Below are 17690 nucleotides of genomic sequence, written 5' to 3'. Positions count from 1 at the left end.
TCTAAAAAGCATTCAAGAGAGAAACAATAAGCCCATTTTTAAAAAATGATCAATCAAACATGCAAAATATTGTATAGTTTCAAAAGAGAGTGACAAAACCCTTATTCACTCAGAGAGGAAAAAGGAATGGCTTTCACATACCACCTTCCCCAATGGCATGTTGTGGACATCTCATTGAATTGGGAGCCACTACACGACTAAGAGAGGATCCGCCATCTATCGACAACTTGAACAAAGGAGTTATGGGCTTCCCAAGTTTGAGAAGAGGGAAGATGTTAGGCACCCTTCTTCCCTTTCTTATGAATGCCAATTTTAATTCTAATGACAAGAAAAATAATATGCTTAATTTATTGGCTAAAACGCTTTTTCCAATTTGATAAGGGTGCTACCATAGAGAGGATGTTCTCTCATGCCGCCCAATTTCCTCTTCCCCTCTTTTCAAGGGCTCCCACACTCCTACTTGAGAGGGAGAGATTAAGCCAAAAGGATCACAAATCCTATAAGCTTCCCTCCAAATCAAATTCACAAGCCCAAATGGTGAAACCCAAGTGCAATACATGCATTGGTATGAGATGTAAACAATCAATACATATGCTATTAAATAAAGGAATGGTAATGGTTCTATTCTTTAAATTAAAACTAATGATAGTTAGCTATAATAAACCTAACAAAACATATCCAATTTTGAAGAAACATATTAGAATAAATCATCCTCATATACAATCTAAAGTTAGACTTATAAAACAATATGGGAAGGATAGAGCAAAATATGCTAACCTATTGAAAAATACCCAAGCAATTATGCATTCAAGGAACCAAATTAGGATCAGCCATTCTCATTCATTCTCAAGCCAAATAAAGAACATGTGCAATAAGATAGAGCAACATAATCCATAAAAAAATAGATTAAGACATTTTTTATGAGAAAACAGAAAAAAGAAGCAATAAAAAAAATGAAAAACAAGTTTCTATGAACTTTATTAGGAGTTTAGAATCGAATACCTTGCTTGTAGATTTTCTTCCTAAGTTCACAATGAAACGAATGGGTGTTGATAGTCTAAAGTAATGGAGGACATTGGGGAATGTCTATGACCCTTTGACAACAATAAGAAGAAAGGGAAGCTCGAGGGTGATACTTTGAGCTTGAAATCAGATCATGATTTCTTCATTTTCCTTATATTTCTTTTCTTCTACCTTTCCTTCTCACCATCAAACTTCCAACAGCTGGTTGAACCCCATTTTTTCTCTATTTTGTTCTCCCTTCTCATGGATCCAAAATGATGGTGAAAGAGAAAGGAGGACAATAAGGGTGTTGGTAGGGAGAATGAAGAGAGTTGGGAGATTAGAGAAAAGGAGATATGGGAATGGTGGAAGTTGTTTTCATTGGGAAGGTTTTCTTAGTAGAGGGGAGTGTTAATTTTGTATGGAAGAAGAGGGGAGAGCTGAATGGTTTGGTAGGTTTGAAATTTCCTTTTAGAAGGTAAAAATGTCTCATTTCCTTTCTTATGTTAGGTGAAAAAAGGAAAGAGAATAAGCTCTTTTGTAGAAAGGGGAGGGAGTGGGTTGAAATTTCCAAAAATGGGAGAGGACGCCTAAGGTTTTTAAAGAGGGAGGGCTCTAATCAAATGGCCGAAAATTAATGAATCCCTTTAATGGAGACCCAAGAGTGGTAAATTAAGCCTACATGGCTAAAAGTTTTCTAGGATTTAGGAGAAAATGAATAGGATTCAACGAAACAAAATTTTGAATTTTGAATTTTGACATGGGTAATAAGGTATTTAGTACAAAGATTTTGTGGAAGGATGCTTAGGCATAGTCAAATCATTTGGAAAGGGGTCAAAGGTGTTAAAAGTGTTAGGATCAAAGAGAAAGTGAACCTTAAGTATTTCATCCAATAAGATTGTGGGGGAATTGGAATCTCTCTTGATGAAGGGGTATATTGGGTATTTTAGGTCTAAAATTTGGTGGATGATCAATTGGAAGGCTTAGGAAGGTGACAGTAGGGTCTAGATGTGTTGGGAAGTGTATCATGATGAAGATCTTGAAATAGGAGAGTGATAACCAGTAAAGATGGTTCGATTTGGAATCTTTCTATATGAGGGAAAAATGGATATTTTAGGGTTTGAAATTTGGTGGATGGTTGATCGGGAGGTTGTTGATGGTTTTCATAAGGTTTTGAGATTTTATATGGTGTGTTGCGATAAAGATCTTAAAATAGGAGAGTGGCAACTAATAAGGATGGCCGATTTGAACTCTTTTTTATGAGGGATAAAATGGAAATTTTGAGGTCTAAATTTTGGTGAATGGTTGATCGAGATGTTAGTTATGGTGTGGGTAGGGTTTGGAGATTTTGGATGGTGTGTTGCGAGAAGATTTTGAAATATGAGAGTGATAGCTAATAAAAGTGATTTATATATTAAGAATCTTTTTAAATAAAGAGTAAAATTACTATTTTAAGGCTTAAAATTTGGTTCGGTCAATTGGAGGTTGATGAAGGTTTTGGTAGGGTTTGTAGGTCTTGATGGTGTGCCACGATGAAGATCTTGAAAAATGGGAGTGTTAGCCAATAAGGATGGTCTTTCTAGAATATTTTTATACGATAGGTAAAATGGGTATTTTGAGATCTAATAACTAGTGCATGGTCAATCTAGAGGTTGATGAAGGCTTTGGAGGTCTTGGATGGTGTGTCACGATAATGATCTTAAAATAGAAGAGTGACAGCCAATAAGAATGGTCTATTTGGAATCTTTTTATATAAAGGGTAAAATAGGTATCTTGATATCTAAAATCTGGTGTATGGTCAATCAAAAGATTGATGAAGGTTTTGTTAATTTTTGGGGCCTTCAAAGAAGTGTCACGATGGAGATCTATGATTTTGAGTTGTCGATTAGGAATCTTTTTTGCATAAAGGGTAAAATTGGCATTTTTGGGTTTAAAATTTGATGGCTAGCCAATTAAAAGGTTTATGAAGGTTTTAGTAAGTTTTAAGGGCCTTTTGAGAAGTGTCATGATGGAGATCTATGATTTTGTGATTGCAAGTAATGAGCGATAAGAATAAATGATTTAGAATCTTTTTTGTATAAAGGATAAAATGGACATTTTTTGGTCTAAAATTTGATGAGTAGTCAACAAAAGGGTTGATGAAGGTTTTGGTAAGGTTTGGGGGCCTTGTGAGAAGTGTCACGATGAAGATCTATGATTTTATGAATAATGGGCGATGAAAGTGGTAGAGTTAGAAACTTTTTGTATAAAAGATAAAATGATCATTTTTTGGTCTAAAATTTGATGTGTAGTCAATAAAAATGTTGATGAACGTTTTGGTCTAAAATTTGAAAATAGTGGGTGATAATACTTCTCGACCAATGATAGGGCACAAAATAAAATCTTGGTTTGAGGGATGGGTAAATGGGGGAGTTAACCTAGATTTGAATTATGATGCTGTTTGAATCTTTCATGGATAAATCGTAGTTTTAAGCACGAGAAATGTCATAATGTCAAATTCATCAAAATGGAATCTTTGATGAATGAGCGGAGAAATCAATGAATTCAAGTGTGAAATTTGGTGTGATTAGTTCTTTAAAGGTTTTGCTTCGGGCATGTTGGCATGTTTTTCCAATACAACCTTTCGACTGTTTACAAGCCAGGTAGACCAATTTTTGGTCTATTTTTGTTTGGCCTGCAAAAGATTTAGCCATCAAAAGTTGGAATGCCGAAAAGGTGTGAGAAACCCATTTTGGGCTGATTTTGGGAAATTCCGAATAAAGCTTTTCGCGTCTTTCGCGTTTTATTCTCGCGTAGAACACAAAAAGATGCACGAAAGGACATGTGTCTGCCAAACTAGCTTTGGACAGCTCAAATCTTCATACAAAAGCTTAATATGTCTTTTGATTGTTAGAGCTACTAGAAGATCTTCCCAAGAAGACACGCCAAACGGGCCATTCATAAGATGGAGTTTGGTTGCATAGCAGGTCTACGCTAATGTGGCACAATTGCAACCATCGAAGGAGGATCTTATAGATTTAGCAATGGATTTGAGAGTATTTGAGTTACGATTTGGTTCCTTGAGGTTTTGACATGTTCTAGAGAGAATGGTAGGGTCTAATTAGGCATTTGAAGTGTGAGAATAGAAGGACTAAGCAAAAAATTGAATGCTGATAATGAGAAAATATATCACCACGAGGTATTCACTTTTACAACAAAAGAAGAAGTTTTGAACGAGAAACTCAATTATTATGATATTAAGAACTTAAACCATTCCTAGTAGGAACAAAAATCAAAGAAAAAAGAGACATCTTACATTTGGTCGGCCAATTCATTGTGTCATGAGGCTATTGTATAAGAAACCTCCAGGGCTCCTATGGTTAAGATGACTTGATGAGGTTAAGGCTCAGAGAAAGCTAGAGGATGTTAATGGCCATATGTTAGCTAAGAAATTGCTCCACATGAGTTTTTATTGGACAATTATTGATGGGGATTGTTATAGCTTGTGTATAAACATAGTGTTGGAAATATTGGATAACTATCATAGTAAGTTGGGACTTAGTTTGTAGAAACAAAGAGCAAAGCGAGTTCGGTCTTGGAAATATAGTGGTGCAAGAATGTGGCTTTATTAGGTAAATGGCTGTGAAAGAAACCCTAGGAGAGAGGGAGTTTGTGGCACGATGTGGCTTTATTGGGATGTAGGTTCATCATCAGATCGGACCATAGAAGATTGAAGTTTCACTTAAAACAACAGGTGCTTAGCCCAGAACAACAAAAATGGACGTCAAAGCTTTTGGGTTTTGATTATGCTACTAAATACAAAACTAGGCCTTCTAATGTGGCAGTTGATGCTCTTTCATAGAGTCCAAAATTGCAGTCCATGATCATTTCTAAACCAATCTACCCATTTCTAGAAGTATTGAAATAACCATGCCCACCCTAATTTGCAAAGGCTATGGAATTTATATAACCAATGCCCAAATACAACATAAAGCTATAATGTTATGGATTCCTTACTGTATGGCATTCTAGCATCTTCAGCCCTTCTACTAGATCTAATTTGCCTCTTCCATTCTTTAGCTCTAAGACATTCAATTTTTTTGAGGACTTATATGTGTATTGCCAATCATTATTTATGGTCATGTATGAGAAAGTCCGTCCAAGAGGTTGTCTTAACTGGCGAAGTATGTCAACAACATAAGTACTTAGCGTAGTCACCAACCAAAGTACTTCAACCATTGCCAATTCCCTCTTAAGTCAATTATTATGGTTATAAGTGGATTGTCGCACTAAATATGCCTACTTCTTGGATTGTTACACCCTTATTCATCAACCTTGGTTTCAAAAATCTTCATTAAAGCAGTGGTCATATTACATGGTGTTCTTTATTCCATTGCCTCTGATAGAAATTTGGTATTTATGAGCTACTTATGGGAGGCTTTTTTTCGGCTTCATGGTACTAACTTGGCTAGCCTTCAGCATACCATCCACAACTAAACGAGCAAATTGAAGTGGTAAACTACTATCTAAAAACCTATCTCTGTCGTTTCATTGGTAATCACCCTCAACATTGGCTCAAATGGCTCCATTGGGTGAAATTGTGGTGTAATACTAGAAACCACATATTATCTATCTATCATGCCTCCTTTCCACATCTTATATGGGCAGGAACCACCCGCCATTTTACCCTATGAGAAAGGATCAATGGCAATGGTTTTTGTGGACAACCATCTAACACAAGAAGGTCAAATTCTTTAAGAGAACAAGACTAGCTTGTGCATAGCAACTCATGAGAACTGGCTTTGACCGCAAGCATCATTATGTCACATATCAAGTGGGTGATCTAGTTTATCTTAAACTTCAGCCCTACAAACAAGTATCACTGGTCTAACATTCTTGGCACAAGTGGACTCCGCAATTCTTTGGACCATTTATGGTCATAGAAAAAATTGTCCTTGCTACTTACAAGTAAAACCTCCCTCCCTCCTCTAGATTGCATCTAGTATTCTTTGTGTCTTATCTCAAAATATACATCCGTGGTGATGTGGTTTATAATTCCACATTTCTAGTTTTTTTTTCTAAGATGGAATCCATACAAAATTATTGACTAAAGATGGGTTAAGCATGGCCAACACATTGTTAAAGAAGTAAAAGTTCTATGCAGTAACTTATCAATAGAGGATAGTATATGAGAATCATATGACTTACTGTAACAGGAGTTTCTTCACCTCAACCTTGAGGACAAGGTTAACCTTAAGGGGGAAGGTATTGTTAGACCCATGGGAATAGCTATGGGAATAACAAACCCAAGATAAATCAAGGTTTATTCAACAAAGAGGTTAAGAGAAGTCAGTTGTAACAACCAAGATTCATAGTAATCAGTTGTAGTAGAAGAATGATTCTATTTTTTTAAGGATAAAAAGGGAATTTTATTAAATTAAAATAAAAGCAATACATCTCAACATGATTGTTGTCAAGTTAACGTACCAAATACAGATCATCTTAAACTGACAAAAGAATCAAAACTATAAGAATTTAGCTCCAAAGTACCCTAGAAATTCTCTAACAAATCAGATTTATTCACTTGGTCAAACTCTAGAAGGTTGAGAGCCCAAGCTGAAATCAGGTTACCCACTCCAACTATCAAATAATCAATGTTTTTTCCTTGTCCTAGAACATTCTTCTGTTTCTTTCTTTCCAAGGACTAGCATATTGCGATTGGGATGCGACTCCATAGGATTTTAGCTTTTTTACTTCCTCTAATTTTCGGCCATTTGGAGAAAATATTTGCTGGAACCGAAGGGAGAAATACATTCTTTCCAAATAGGAAAGACAAGAACTTCTAGATAAAATCTGCCACACTACATTAGAGGAAAAGATGAAGAACTGTTTCTTCCTTGAGTGCACATATAACAACAATTTGCTAACTATAAGCCTTTGGATTTCAAGTGATCTAAATGCACCACCAACCAAGCAAAAGCGTCTACCCTTGGGGGCACTAGATTCCACAACACACCTTTGATCTGGTTTGACTACCCACTATCTCTCATCAAAGCATTATAGAAAGATTTAACTAAAAATCTTCCATCTCTACATTCTTTCCACCATAATCCATCTATTGTGGCTCTAGATGCATTTCTATCTTGGAACTTTTCCTGTAGTAGAATACGCTCTTCCACTTCTTGGTCAAACAAAGTTCTTCTGTATTTTGGGTTCCAAATCATTTGCTCCTCTCTCCACTCAGCACTCATCAATGGTTACTTGCTGATCTATCATCTTATTAAGTCTTGGACACGCCTCACATAGTTTTCCAACCCCAAGCCACTTATCTTCCCAAAGCCTTATCCTAAGCCTTTCCCCCACTTTAAATTTAACTAAACTTTTGAAGTCTCGATTAAATCTCATGATATTTCTTTCCATACACTTATCCCATATGAACTCATCACCTCCATTGACTCCCACCCGAACCTCACCACCTCATATTTCGCAACCACTACCCTCCTGCATAATGCCTCCCTTTCTCCCTCTTTCTCTACAACCATTTCCCTAAAAGTACCTTGTTGAATCATTTTACTCTTCTCAGCCCAACACCTCCCCCTCTTTTGACCTATAGACCTTCTCCCACTTGACCAAGTGAAACTTTTTGGTTCCCCCACTCCCCTCCCATAAAAAATCCCTCTGAATTTTATTAATTTCCAAAGACACTTATTTGGGAATTCATAAAAGGGATAGGTAGTATGTTAGTAGACTGGATAGAACACTCTTTATGAGTGTGATTCTCCAACCTAATGACAAATATTTGGCTTTCCACCTATCCAACCTCTTCTTCACCCTCTCAATCATAGGTTTCCAGATGTTGATTGTTGTTATCTTTTAACCCACTGGAAGCCCAAGATAAGTGAAAGGTAGCTCCCCTACATTGCACTCCATCACCTCTATATAATGCCTCACTTCCTCATGATTTATATTTCTTAACTCCTATTAAAGAACTTTTTCCAAATTCACCTTCAAACAAGTTAGCATTTCAAAGTTGGCTAAGATGGACCTTAAATTCATAACTTGATTTACTGAAGCATCTAATAATATTAGTGTATCATCAACATATTGCAGGTGTAGATATACGTAACCCATCATTTCCAACTTTAAAGCCTTCGATCCACCCTAACTGCACTCATTTCTTCATAGTTAGATTTCAGGCTTCCATGACCAAGATAAACAACAAATGGGAAAATAGATCCCCTGCCTTAACCCCCTAGAAGCTTGAAAGAATTCTGATGACACCCAGTTAATTAACAATAATAAGAAAGCCAATGAAATACACCCAAATATCTAGCCCCTCCATACCTCCCCAAATCCCATCAATCTTTGCATCTCCCCCAAGAATCTTCATTAAATATGGTAATATGCGTTTTTAAGGTCTAACTTACATCCCAGACCTGGTCTTCCGCTTCTTACCCTAGAATCTATACATTCACTATCCACCAACATCCCACCCAAAATTCGCCGCCCTTCTACAAATGCGATTTGAGTTTCCCCTACCACTTCCTGAATAAATTCCCTTATCCAGCTCTGAGCACTTTTATAAGGATTGTTAATCAAACTGATTGTTAATCTGTATCAAACCAGATTTCAATTCAAAACCTACCTCAAGATTGGGATACGTGATGCATAAGGGTTGTTGGTTCATAATCAGTGCAACCAACTCCCTTAATGTCCTTTCTTTGTCAGCCATTCTTTCTCCTTCTTCGAAGATGGGTAGATCACAATCTGAATTCACCTTCTTTGGTGAACGATCCTTCCTTTGTTTTGCCTTCTTCCTTAAATGACGGGTGGTCCTCTCAATTTCGGGGTTGTACTCGAGTTCACCTCATTGAGAAGCACGAGTCATAAAACATAAGAGGTTAACAAAGAGAAGGTAATAGCTAAGAAATTAAAGTTGCTCCCCGACAACGACGCCAAAATTTTGACAGGTTGTCGAAGCCCTCAAAATTAATACTAGTCCCACAATAAAATATTTGTAGTAAAAGTGGTACTAGGTCGAATCCCACAGGGAGTAAATCAATAATCACTTAGCCAAATGGATAATATAACTGAGTGCGAAAATAAAATAACTAAAATTAAAAGAATAAGAAAACAATAGCAAACTAAACAAACAAGAGAAAATTATTCTTATCGAATTCTGGTTCAAGGGTTCGGGTTGAGTCGATTGGCCATCGATCCTAGGTAAATTTCAGCATTCTTGCATTCAAGCATTTAAACTTAGATTTATTAGGATAGCCAAAATAAACCTTGTGTTTTCCTAATTCAATTGACCAAACCCAGAATTCGATCAACACTTATCACCACTCAACTGGGTACAATAGCATTCCATATTAACTGGTGATAGCATTAAGATTTGTGAAAACAGTTCAACCAAAACAACAATAATTGAGATAGCTGCAATTATTGAATCTTGTTCCATCGATTCCTTTTAGGTTAAACCATGTCAATACATTGGTCAAAGGCTGTCACGAACAATTGACCAGAAAGATATTAATCTAATTGCTACTTGTACCACTATTCGTGACAATTACGGATCACCGAAATCATGGATAGCAGTAGTAAAATCAACATTAATTCAGTTTGTCAGACTAATTAACATTAACATCCAATAAAAAATATGCTCACACATGTTTTTGTTTCTAGATGTGAGTGCATTTTATGCTCCATCTCACACTTGTTTTTGTTTTTAGATGTGAGTGCATTTTATGCTCCATCTCACATTAGTCACAATTTTATTTTCAATTTTTATTTTTTATTTTTTATTTTTATTTTTTGCTCAAGAATCACAGGGTTTCATCGCCTGATCCATGAATTCATTGATCGTGGTCTCTATATGCCTAAAATAGCAAGTTCTAGAATAACCAACCCATGTTTGACAGATAATTATGTGAAAATCAATCAAACCCTTATGCATCTTGCCTATTGATCGATTAAAATCATGAGGTACCATATGCAGCCAAGAAAGATCTAGTTAGTCATGCTTGCATCCTATCTTATCTATTCAGCCTAAGCACATGATTCCTGATAAGTTGAAATCGTTCAAGGATAAGTTTCCAGGGAGTAGAAATTTCAAGAAGTGATGATCGAAGCATGCTGAGGTTATTCAAATTTCCATCAGATTTCCCTAATCCCCCACACTTAAGTTATACATTGTCCCCAGTGTATGTGATTATGCATAAAGTAGAGGGATTCGGGGGTACTTCCCTATTCGCCTTGTGAGGTTCCTGCTAAATACAAAAATCAAAACCAAACAAAATAACAAAATTAACTAAACACAATGGGTTGCCTCCCACAAGCGCAATTGTTTAACGCCGTTATGCTTGACGTCCTCCTTTGCTATTTTAACTCTCGTGGTTGCAGCTTTCGGTGTTCTCCCCTTCCATCCATCATGGGCGGATTCAAATCTGGAATAGGGGCCTTCGTACCCAATTGTGCACTTGATTCTAGCTCCTCATTCATGTCTTTTTCAAAAATTTCCTGCACAGTTGGATCAATAGTGTCAACCGAATAGATCGAATGGTCTTCATTTGGGTACTTCATAGCTTCAAAAATATTAAATTTAATAGTCTCCCCATCAAACTCGACGGAGAGGGTACCCTCATCCACATCTATTTTGGTCTTGGCCATTTTCATGAATGGCTTGCCTAATAGAAGTGGGGCTGAATTTTCGATCGTGTCCTCCTCCATCTTCAAAATGTAAAAATCATCTGGAAAAATTGAATCGTTAACCTGCACCATTACATTCCCAACAATCCCTTCTAGGTAGGTGTTAGAATGATCAACTAATTGGATAACAGTTTTAGTTTCCCTTAAAGGACCTAATCTCAAAGCATAGTAAATCGAGTATGGCTTGACATTGATAGATGCACCTAAGTCTAGCATGGCATGCTCGATTTGCTTATTGCCAATCACACAAGGTAGGGTGAACATACCTGGATCAGCATGTTTTTCTGGTAAAGTCCTCTTGATCACGGCTGAAATGTTCTCTCTAACTCTTGAGTCCTGTACCTCCTCTTCTTCCTGTCCTTTATCCACCTTCCTTGGTGAGGTAGGTTCTAGCTATAGTTCCTTCTCGCTTCTTAGCACCACTGCACTTACATTCTCCTTGGGGTTGACTACCGTTTGTGATGGTAGTTTCCCGGAGCTCTGCGCCTCCAACTTGCTAATGGCAGTGGCAAGTTGGCTGATTTGGTTCCCCAAATTCTGAATGTTGGCTATTGTTTCATGTTGAAATTGCTGAGTATTAGTAGCTAGAGCCTTAACTATATCTTCTAATGGCGTACCTGAATTCGGGGGTTGGCCTTGCATTGTGATGGGTGCTGAATACTGGGGCTGTCAACTAAAAAAATGGGGCTGATATTGCTGCTGTCCTCCCGGGTTCCCGTAGCTGAGATTTGGATGATCTCTCCACCCCCGATTGTAGTAATTGGAGTAGGGATCATACTTTCGTTGGGGCTACCCCGGGAATCCTCCTACGACATTTACTTGCTGCATCGAGCCATCTTGTAATGATGGACACATGTCCGTAGGATGGCCAGGGATCGAACAAATACCACACACCCTAGAAATTTGTAATTGTCCTGCAGCTAGTTCCCTAACCAAGGCAGTTAAGTCAGAAATCTAATTTTCTAAATTGACATGGCTTACCTCATTAACCTGTCTAGTGTGCCATTTATCCTTGCACCGAACTGCTGTGAATTTTCGGCCATGTTGGAAATTAATTCCCTATCCGCTTTGGGTGTCTTGTTCACCAAGGCTCTGCCATTGGCTGCATCGACCATACTTCTATCCATGGGCTGAAGCCCTTCATAGAAGTATTGGATCAAAAGCTATTCGGGTATTTGGTGGTGCGGACAACTAGCAACAAGTTGTTTAAATCTTTCCCAATATTCATATAGCGTCTCACCACCAAATTGCCGAATTCCACATATTTCTTTTCTTATGTTTGCAGCCCGGGATGCCGGGAAATATTTTTCTAAAAATACCCTGTTCATCTCATCCCATGTGCATATTGGACCGGGAGGAAGAATATACAACCAATCCTTTGCTTTATCACGTAAAGTAAATGGAAAGGCTATGAGTTTTACCTGATTCTCGGTCATACCGTGGGGTTTCATGCTTGAATAGATGACATGGAATTCCTTCAGATGCTTATGAGAGTCCTCACCTGGAAAACCATGAAATAGAGGCAATAATTGTATCAAACCAGATTTCAATTCAAAACCTACCTCAAGATTGGGATACGTTATGCATAAGGGTTGTTGGTTCATAATCGGTGTAGCCAACTCCCTTAATGTCCTTTCTCTGTCAGCCATTCTTTCTCCTTCTTCGAAGATGGGTAGATCACAATCTGAATTCACCTTCTTTGGTGAACGATCCTTCCTTTGTTTTGCCTTCTTCCTTAAATGACGGGTGGTCCTCTCAATTTCGGGGTTGTACTCGAGTTCACCTCGTTCAAAAGCACGAGTCATAAAACATAAGAGGTTAACAAAGAGAAGGTAATAGCTAAGAAATTAAAGTTGCTCCCCGACAACGGCGCCAAAATTTTGACGGGTTGTCAAAGCCCTCAAAATTAATACTAGTCCCACAATAAAATATTTGCAGTAAAAGTGGTACTAGGTCGAATCCTACAGGGAGCAAATCAATAATCTCTTAGCCGAATGGATAATATAACTGAGTGCGAAAATAAAATAATTAAAATTAAAATAATTAAAAAATAATAGCAAACTAAACAAATAAGAGAAAATTAGTCTTACCGAATTCTGGTTCAAGGGTTCGGGTTGAGTCGATTGGCCATCGATCCTAGGTAAATTTCAGCATTCTTTCCATTTAAGCATTTAACCTTAGATTTATTAGGATAGCCAAAATAAACCTTGTGTTTTCCTAATTCAGTTTACCAAACCCAACATTCAATCAACACTTATCACCACTCAACTGGGTACAATAGTGTTCCATATTAACCGGTGATAGCATTAAGATTTGTGAAAACAGTTAAACCAAAACAACAATAACTGAGATAGTTGCAGTTATTGAATCTTGTTCCATCGATTCCTTTTAGGTTAAACCATGTCAATACATTGGTCAAAGGCTGTCACGAACAATTGACCCAGAAAGATATTAACCTAATTGCTACTTGTACCACTATTCGTGACAATTACGGATCACCGAAATCATGGATAGCAATAGGAAAATCAACATTAATTCAGTTTGTCAGACTAATTAACATTAACATCCAATAAAAAATATGCTCAAGAATCAATGAGTATTTACAGAACCTCACAATGACACAACCGAACCTCCTCCCTTGAACCAGAAAAAGAAGCTTAGATGCTCATGATTTGCGCAATCTCCATGCTTTGCTTCTCCATAGCCGAACTATTTGCTTGAGCTTCTTGGTCTTCTTGATGATCTCTTGGATCTGGGAGTCAGTGATGCTAGAGTTGGTTCGCCCCCTTCTTTATATAGCCAAAGGAGATGGCTGCTTTCCAACTCCTTTTAGGAAATCATCTTATCTTTAGGGAGTCTTGATCTTTCTTGAACTAATCCTATCTTATCTCTTATCTAATGATCTAATCGCAATATTCTTATCTCTCTAGGATTACATTCAAGACTTTAATCTGATAAGACTCTCTTTTTGGAGATTATATTCGAGATTTGGACTCTTGACTCTTAAATTTGAGTTGGGCTGCTTTAAAACTTGGGCTGATTCAAGGTACTTCTGCGAGTTGGGCTTAAGTTGTGAAATGGGCCTAGCTGTGAACTTTCTCCGACCTCAGGCTCGTTTTCGTACTCAATGCGGGTCGAATCTGTCAAAACCCAAAACATAACAGTTATGGGCCTTCCCTTCATATTTCTAATGCTTCTTGAATTGTCCAATTCGAAGTCTGGAATTGAGAATTAGGCCCAGATTACTGACTGTCTCCGAAATTGTGCAAAATCATCCGATTTGCCCTGTTTTCTTCCAATTACCTTCTTTATTGCCCTGAATCGAAATACAAGAGTAATGAGTTCATTTAAGTGCTAAAGTGATGTAAAAAGATGAAAATTAGGGGACAAAATAGGATTCTTTTCAGTCTCATTAGTACAACCTCTTGTAATAGGAAACTAGTTTATCTTGAATCTCTCCCTAAGAATCTATCACCTCGTCCTCCCCTTGAACCCTCATGATCACATTCCTCCTCCCATTTGCAAAAGTATGAAAGAAAGTAATGTTCTTATCCCCCTCTTTCAACCATAGAGTTCTAGATTTTTACCTCCACCTAACTTTCTCCCTTAAAACCAAACTCTCTAGTTCAGATTCCAAGACAACCATCTCAACTTGGGCCTCTCTCTTGAACTCCCCTTCTTCTTTTCTTACTCTTTCTAATCTAACTAGGTTTTCCATAATCTCTTTCTTTCTGCACTCTTCCCCTCCAAATGCTTCTTTCCTTCTCTCCATCAACTCTTGTTTGATGACTTGCATCTTTTTAATCACTCTTAGACTTATTGATCCTTCCACTTGCACTTCCTTCCATTTACCTTCTACCCATTCCATGAAATTTGGTTGAAGTAACCACACATTTTTTGAACTAGAAAGGTTTGAAGCCTGTAATAGTACTAAACCTTCGTAGAAAAATTGTTTTGTGGTCTAAGATTTGAATGATCAAAGGTCTGTGAACTACTTCCCCGCATAGTCTATCCAATCTTCGAAGAATAAGAATATGAAAAGCCTTCTAAGAACGGCTGAAACTTGGCCATTCGACCAGGTAAACTTCCCTCCATTCAACGGTGGATCAATCAACTCGTTATTGTTTATAAATGCTTCTATGAAGTTCTTCTATCTCCCCCCCACCCACTCATTTCATTTCTCCTCCTCACTATATTGAAATCTCCACCTATACACCAAGACCCATCCCACTTATACCTCAGCTCCCAAAACTCCATTCTCTCCCCCTCCTCATTTGGCCCATAGGCATTTGTTAAACCCCATCTCTAATCACCATTTGCTTCTTGAAGACAAATAGAAACTAAAAGCATTCCAACTTCCTCCCTAACCTTTTTGGAAACCCTTGGATTCCATATAATTATTGCTCCCTCTTGACAAATCCGATGCTCCAAGCTCCACCTATTCACCTCCCTCTTCATCCCATATTTCATTCTTCATTTTCACATCAAAGGATTCTAATTTTGTTTCTTGGAATAGAACCACCTCAAGTTTGATGTTTCGGAGCAAATTCCTCATTATCTCCCTCCTTCTCCCTTCCCTCAAACGCCTCACATTCCAACTAAGCATTCTCAACTTCTCCCCCTCCCCCTAGATTTCCCCAACCCTTAATGGTCATTCAATGTCGTCTAGACCGTCCTCTTCTTCCCCTTCCTCGTCCCACCCCTTATTTTTTCTAGAATCTCTTCCCTTCTTTTTTTCTCTTCTCTTTTCTTTTTTTTCAAACTTTTCAAATGCTATTTTCTTAAAGCCTTCCCCTCCCCAAAAAATACTAAACCAAGACATTTTCCTATCTCTACCTCCCTCTCCACCAATTTGTTAATATTCACCTCCCCATTCTATACTACATTCGTGACTTTTGTGGCTTCTTGGTTCTTCTGGTTCTAGTTTGATCTCTCGCTCTCTCAATTATTGCCCCTAGCTTTTTTATGCTTCTTCTTCTTTCCATTGCTTCTCTTCTTTTAGACTTGGGAATGCCAGAGTGTCTTCTTTTTATGTTGTATACCTTGTTTCTAACTCTACCTGATTCCTTCTCGTCCCTTGGCTTTCTTTGTTTTGTTTTTTTATTCTTTTCTACTTCTTTTGTTCTTCCTTCCTCCCCTCCCACCTGTTTGGATCTTCAAACAAAAGAGCATTCTATGAGTCAGATTGACTTACCTCTTCACATCAGAGTGTAGCCTTCAAACTTCTTGTAACGGATCGCCCACATGGTTTGTCCTCCATTTTTTCTATCGCCTCTAATATATTTACTATGGTACTTGGATTCTTATTAACAAGAGCATTCTTTTCTTCCTAACAGTCAACCATTGTGAATCCCCTGTACTTCTATGCCTCTTTTTGGAGAGCTCTCCTCCTTATTACTTTCTATTTCTAAGAGTGAAAAGACTGCCTCCACTCTTGTCCTATTCAGTTGGTCTTCATCAATTTTTTTATCTGTAACCCCTTTAATGTTTCTCTGTGTATCGACTATTCCCCCTTTTTGCAATGGTTTCCTGAGCTTCTCCTTCCTCAATTGAGCTTGTTAATATTATTTTGTTTTTCCTATGTCCTAGAACTTTAATCTTTTGTCCATTCTCATATTTGGCTACCACCCAAATCCATTTATCTTCTTCTTCTTTGTGACTTTTATGTATTGACTTTCTGGAACTCGAATAGTTGGGGCTAATCCTATTGTAAGCCTATATAAGACATACTATTGCATACAAAAAAGACAGGAAAAAAAATTCCATAATCCTTTCTCTCTCTCTCTCTCTCTCATCAAGAGTCCAGACAACTCAAAGTGTCTCTGAGTTTGGTAGTTAGCTAATAGAAACTAAATAAGAAAGTTTTACTTAATGTAGATATATAAGGTAGGGGGCCATTGCTTAATGTAAGGGTAAAATCTTAGCTAACCAAAATCAGAACACAATTTGTGCCCAAAAAAAGCCAAAGACGAGATTTGTATCCAGTTCGCCCCTCCCAAGATCCCAAATAATTGGGACCAACATTGGGTAATGGCCTTTTAGACATTAAAGGGTAGTTTGGGAAATATTTATTTGCTTTTTTATTAGATGATAGTGAAGGAGGATGTTTATCCTAGAAAAGAGGAGATTCATCAATGTAGGCAAGTTGAGTTCCAACAAGTCAATGGATGCTGATGAGGGCTAGTTTGGTCCTCCAATGACATCATGACACGTGGCATTGCAGAACAATTGGGTGACACCTCAATACCATGTAAATAGACCACTAGGGGTGTAAACGGATCAAGCAATATCTGAATTCAAATCCAATTAGAAAATCCAATATCTGAATTCAATTTGATATTCGACAGATATTGAAAATTAATATCTAAATTCGAATCTGATTAAATATTCCAATATTCGATTCAATTCGAATTCAAATTTGATTAATTAATTTGTTTAGATAATTAATAAATATTTTATTGATGTAAAGCATATAAATATATAAATGATTTATATAACTTAATTATTATATATATAAATTATATAAAATATTTTATATATTATATATAAAAGTTAAATAATTGGTCAAATTCGGATATTTATCAAATCTTATCAGGTTATATCCGAATTCAAATCCAATTAACTATTCGGTATGAATAGGATATCCGAATTCGGCTGATTAGATATTTGAATATCTGAATTAGATTCAATAATGTCGAATATTGAATTCAAAATCGGATTTTCGAATACTATTAATACCCCTATAGACCACTTCAGACACTTAACTATTGCATCAGCAACATCGGTACCTCTGGTAGACCGAACTGCAAATAGCTAAACAGGACCTCAAGTCGGTGTAAGAGGCAACCTACTTCCACCAAGCTGCCTTGGCCCCGGTAAGACATCAAGTCGGCATGAGAGGCGACTGCTTCTACCAACCTAACTTTAGTTGAGCTAGCAACCTGCCTAACGTGTTGGGCGACCTCCTCCTTAAGCGGATTATCATCTTCAAATTTCTCGGG

The sequence above is a fragment of the Nelumbo lutea genome, chromosome 4 (genome assembly GCF_056320005.1).
Source record: "Nelumbo lutea isolate HS-2025 chromosome 4, American lotus-T2T, whole genome shotgun sequence".
Lineage (NCBI taxonomy): Eukaryota > Viridiplantae > Streptophyta > Magnoliopsida > Proteales > Nelumbonaceae > Nelumbo > Nelumbo lutea.
Note: the sequence above shows the minus strand (reverse complement) of the source record.